The following is a 6115-nucleotide window of genomic DNA, read 5'->3' on the forward strand; positions in this document are numbered from 1 at the left end:
GTGATCTCAATTTTTTACTGCTAAATAGAAAACCAAAAATATTTTTATATGCTTCAAATTGTTCAAATTTGTTGTGAAATAAAAAAAATAGCCTAATCTACTATGTATAAAAAGTAATCAACTCTAAAGGACTCTTTGAGAGATTTTGAAAATTTATTATCAACATTTTCATCAAATTATTTCTTCCTACATATCACACGTTTACGAAATTTGCGTTTGATATTCATTTCAAATGCAATTTCATTGACATAATCATAGCAATTGCTAATCCTTCTTCTCTATATTTGTTAAAGAAAGAATCAAACATTTTCATTCACAACGTTTTTAGGTGTAATAAAAAATAAGACCCTCGTAAATATGGGGCCTAAAAAGTTATTTTACCTGCTTTAGAGAAGGGATGCCCCTGTTTAGAATTGGACATAAGTTCACAAATACAGAAACACACTTCCAACCTTGGAAAATAGTGACAAATATAGAACAATATATATTGCTTCCCTAGAGTTATCAAAATTGAGCAAATATTTCCTTTTCTTCCACTTCCTTTAAATATACTTACAAAATCAAACTCAAGCATACGCCTTATTTCTTCATCGTTTTCTACCCACTATCTTATGCTACGTGATCAACTAAATATATCAGTTGCTATCCGTGTTTGTACTATAAACAAAAGAGATAACATAATCCAACTAAGAGCCACATAGAATATGGCAAATATTTTGTGTATTGCATTCATACATCTGCTACTATGTGTTGTTCAAACAACTTCTTGTCCTGTTCCAAGTAGAGAATAAGAAGTCAAATATTTATAGATAGAAAACATTAAATGATAGAAAGAATTGAAAAATATCACGACATAAAGAGATGTGTGCGATCTCCACAAATAAACTACTCAAAAATACTATACTCAAGAGTCAAGTTATGGCCTTTTATAGCAAGACATTGTTACTACAATCTAAAGATACATCAAATATAATATTTTATCAAAACAGTATAGGATCTTCCTATCATTAAACTTTAACCACCTAATAATTAACGAAAAAATCGAAAAAATGCTAAGCCTTATGTTTTCTTTGATAAGCTAATGTTGACAACTTATATAAAATGCAAATGATGTCCAGAAAAGTTGGTCAATACATTTTACTTGCCCTCATATAAAAGAAAAAGATACATTAATATCATATGACTATTAAATGACACAAAAAGTTCATTTGTTATAAAGAATTATTTTTTGTCATCACTGCAAGAATAAATATGGACTGATATTAATATTTCTTTTATGTCATCTCAGCATTATCTTAGTGTGGTCTTTGTCAATAATAAAATTTTCTATTACACGAAAAGGAAGATATAAAAAAGTGATCCACTTTGCTTTTCTCATTTTCTTCACAAACCTTAATTGGAAAGTTTCTTCTCTGTTTCAAGACATAGATAGATTGATTTATTGACTGTATTTATCACATAAAGTATCAAACTGAAGTTCCATAAGTCAAATATCGAAAAGAAACTAAGTAGATGGTTTAATTCAAGTACAAACTCTCCAAGACAATTACAATAAAACACGTTCTTTATATCTAAATACGTTGAGTAAGCTGGTAGTTCTCAAGATCTAATACATACCTCAGTCATGGGGTTTTTTTAAATCTCCCATTGATGAATAATCAATTTCTACCAAGAGTCAACAATGAAAATAATTTAGAGTTCACGAAATACTGAAGAAGATATAATCAAACATAAAATTGTGTTCAAGATAGTTAGCTCAAGATGGTACTTATTCTAGAACTTCCCAAACAGCGGTCAATCAACAAACTTCTAATGGTTGATCAACCAAGTAACAGTAATGACGTTTTTGTGTTATTTTATCTGCAAGAGCACCTTATGTTTGAAATGGCACTCAGCCTAGGTAATATGTTTTTTTCCTCAAAATTTTGGTTTGTTCCTGTCACCCTTTTTTGCATAAATTGCACTTTTTTATAAATAAATTTGTAGTACATTATATTTAATTTGCAAAGACTTATAATCAAGGAAACAAAAAAAGTTATACCATGTCACGGTTACCAAATACACTACAATATTTATGTAAACTAATCCTTGATTTCTTATTTTATTTGTCCTTAATCTTAGTAGATAAACTCGTAGAACGGAAAAATATCTCATGGTATTAATACAGTGTGCGAAAGAGTTATACACTTCAATTCACAAATAAAACTCAATACCTAACAATATTACAATTTTACGAAGTACTTATTTCCAAAAGTGTACATACTACTACATGTTATTGTATCATAAATCACCCTACCTATTCAGCCAAATAAAAATTAAAGCAAATCTTGTAGTCACAAATAATAGGCAATATCAAAGCTAGAACTTTCAAAGTATGAATATAAAACATCCTCGATCACCAGTTATTTCATGCATTACAATACTACCTTTTCTAAATAAGAGGAAAGTTTTTGAATGCTAGATTTATCGCCTGTTTGGCTCAGCTTCTCCAAAGTCAAAAGCACTTTTTTTTCTAAAGGAGTACTTTTTTTTCAAAGTTAAAAGTGTTTGGCCAAGCTTTTAGAAGAAAGAAAAGTGTTTTTGGGAAGAAGCAGAAGCAGTTTTGGAGAAGCAGAAAAAAGTAGTTTCTCTCCAAAAACACTTTTTTGAAAAGCATTTTTAAGAAAAATACACTTAGAAGCGGTTTTTTAAAAGCTTGGCCAAGCACTAATTGCTGCTCAGAAGTACTTTTCAAATTAATTAGCCAAACACAAACTGATTCTCACCAAAAAGTACTTTTGAAAAAAGCACTTTTGAGAAAAACACTTCTCAAAATAAGCTGATTTTTGTAGTTGGCCAAACAAGCTATTAGTCATCATATGTTCCAGAATATTAAAAAAAAATCAACAGATCTTTGAACTTGTAACTACAGCTTGAAAGTGATGAAATAAATTAAAAGCACAAAAGCAAACACACCAATTGATTTAAAAAACTGAATGCAAAGAGAGCTGGGCCTTACCATCAATAATCACAATGATAAACATAAATATGAAAAAAATAACTTACACCCAAAAAAGGAAGTAAAGAGCAGCATGTAGAGGCCTTGATGGATAAAAAAAGGGTACCAAGTTAAATAGTTCACAGCCTTTGCCACTTGAAGTGATGGAGGAGGACCTTTGAGTACTCTTTCATGACCTTGAAAATAATCCTTTTTCTAGGTTCCTGTAATAGTTTTAATTTGTAAAAGTTGAAAGTAATCATCATGGAAGAATGTTTTAATACATGCTATATCTATGTTAAAACAAAGTGTATTTATGAATGCAATAATATTTTCCATTGATAAATATACAAACCTGATAATCCATATGCATTCGTTACTGAACTAACAGGAGAACAAACCAATTATCAAGAAGTAACCAAGTGAATCAATCAGTCAAGTATGCAAGATGGAAAGATCTATCCGTCACTTGTACTTTTGGACAAAATATCTTAATAAGATACAAACTTAAAGGATATTCCAATAAAATTGCATAAAAGTGGAGAATAATAAGAAAGTATAGGTGAAGATAACATATGTTGATAATAAGACATGGACATATCACTAGAAAATAAGACAAATTAGGCTTAATGATGGGTGAATGGGAATTTCCAATAAGACAAACAACTATAATTTATTGTTGAACACACATTGTCTCAGTGGATGCCAATAAACAGGGAATAAAAAAATAAAAAAATTAAGCTACTTCCTTGGCTTAGGTATCCTCTTATACATGTCCTTACATCTCTATTCCTCTTGTCTGCTTCTTAAAGTTGTTGGATATCTGTGCTATTTTCCCGTCCTTTTTCTGGACCATTAGTGTCTTGCAACTTCATACAATCTTTATCAATCCTCGGTGCTCTACTTCATACTCCTCTACTTTTAAATATTCCTCTACTTTCAAATCCCACCAACAACAATGAGTCATCATATAAAGCAATCCCATTACATGCCCTTTAATATACCTTCCTTATTCCATAAATTTGTAGACAGATAAATGAATTTAAGTTTAAACAATCAGATGTTGCTCGAACACAACTTTTAAGAAAAGTTCCCAAATCATCTTAAGCCTAATTAAGCATTCCTAAGACATGAAATAATGAATAAAATCTGTTAATAGAAATTTATATGCACAAATTTTTTTCAATAGCTATTTGACTTAATTCATCTACTTTATGTCAATCTCAACACATACACCAATTTTAGTGCTTTATCAAAATTGGGTTATCATGAGTTCTTACTGTTCTTTTCCTCGGCTATGGAGAGTGAGGGGTGTGCGTAGAGGCAGTTATGAAGAGCCTGGAAACATACTCGCGATTCACAATTCATAGAAATATAACATATACAAAAATGTAAAGAAAAGGAAGAACAACATGAATTAGGAGTAAAATTAAATATCCTTTTTGTTTTAAGTTAGTAGAACAATAAATTTCAATACCTTATGAAGAAGAAGAAGAGATAGAGGTGAATCAGCAAGAAGAAGGCAACATCAATGAAATTGGACGGAGAATAACCCTTAAAATGGTGATTCCATATCATCTGGTTGGAAAACACAAAATCCAAGAAAATTTATCCATGAAATTGGAAACAGTTATATAGATCTAAAAGTAACAAAGAAAGAAAAGAAGACAAAGAGAAAACAAAGAATATGTGAGCAAGGATTGAGAGAATAATGCCTGAAATCTAATAGATAGATAAGAAGACGAAAAGATCTAGGAGTATTGTTGAAAGTTTGAAGAAGCAGAACTGATACTCCCCATCGGTTGGAATGGAAGAGACGGAAGACGGAAGAACAGATTCTAGACTCTGTCGTGTGTGTCAAAAATGATGGAAGGCTCTTTTTCCCTTTGAGTAAAATGATAATTTTGTTTGTTGACCATCTTTCCTTTTCTATATAATATATATATATATATATATATATATATATGTCTGCACAAAGCAAACTTAATTATGATTGGATTATAGGAGATGTGTGATGGAGAGTGGACAGTGTTGGATAACATTTGGGATCGGGCTAGAAGGTGTCCAGCAATAATCATCCCAAAACTATACTTTCCAATAAATAATGTTGCTTTATTTCTGTTTACCCTTAAAATCGGATAAATATTATATTTATAAGTGATTTTAAGGATATGTGATTTCATTTGACACAAAATGATAAATATAAGAATTAATAATAGAAATTACAGTAAAATAAAGCTGTCACGACCCAAACTACCATATCGTGATGGTGCCTATCGTGGTACTAGGCAAGCTGACTCTTTACTAAAAAGAACACGATATTTCATTTTCATAGATAAATTCAAGAGATTTAATAATAAAACATCTTAAAGAAAATCTAAATAATGAAAGTGCAAAAAGAAAGCCCCACAGCGGAAAATACTGAGACTAACACAGTCTGAAAATGTAACTACAAACAACTATAGGAAGATAGGAGGGAGAAGAGCAGGGCTGCGATCGCTAGCAACTACCTTGCTAAATCTGAAAAGATCTACAGCTGGAATAGTCAACAGCCGCTACTGGGTCCTGATACGCCTGGATCTACACACAAGGTGCAGGGAGTAACGTGAGTACGCCAAATCAGTAAGTAACCAAAGTAAATAAAGGATGAGAAGTAGTGATGAGCAATAAAGCATATAAAGTTCATATCATGAAATCTCAGTAAAAATAAAACAGGCTTTTAAAAGCAAAGTTTGAATCAAATCATTTCTTTTAAACATAGTTCCAGTAAAATCATTTGAAGATATTTTTCAATAGTTCTCAAACAGAGTCTCAATGCAACAGTGAGCAAAAATGATGGAATCATAAACAGCCCCTCGGGAAAACCTCACAGTCACTCGTATACAGCTCCTCGGGCATACCTCACCATCACTCATGCCTCCCAGTCACTTAGCACTAGGCATTCACACTCAGTAAGTACCTGCGCTCACTAGGGGTGTGCAGATTCCGGAGGGGTTCCTTCAGCCCAAGCGCTATAACAAACCAACTTGTGGCATAAATCAATCAGGCCCTCGGCCTCACTCAATCATGAATCAGTAAAACATGCTGCGACGTGCAGCCCGATGCCATAAATATCCTCACAAATCAAGCCCTTGGCCT

At 31.8% G+C, this 6115-nt stretch overlaps 1 long non-coding RNA gene across 1 annotated transcript; it reads right to left on the minus strand.

Moving 5' to 3' along the window:
- Positions 1–461: 461 nt before the first annotated feature.
- LOC104242998 (uncharacterized) lies at positions 462–4897 on the minus strand. The gene is made up of 6 exons (XR_715125.2): positions 4693–4897; positions 4455–4555; positions 4258–4315; positions 3105–3201; positions 1618–1665; positions 462–771 (listed from the first exon to the last, which is right to left on the minus strand). It is a non-coding gene; the product is annotated as an uncharacterized lncRNA (long non-coding RNA).
- Between the last annotated feature and the right edge of the window lie 1218 nt (positions 4898–6115).

Source organism: Nicotiana sylvestris, chromosome 12, assembly GCF_000393655.2.
Source record: "Nicotiana sylvestris chromosome 12, ASM39365v2, whole genome shotgun sequence".
Classification (NCBI taxonomy): Eukaryota; Viridiplantae; Streptophyta; class Magnoliopsida; order Solanales; family Solanaceae; genus Nicotiana; species Nicotiana sylvestris.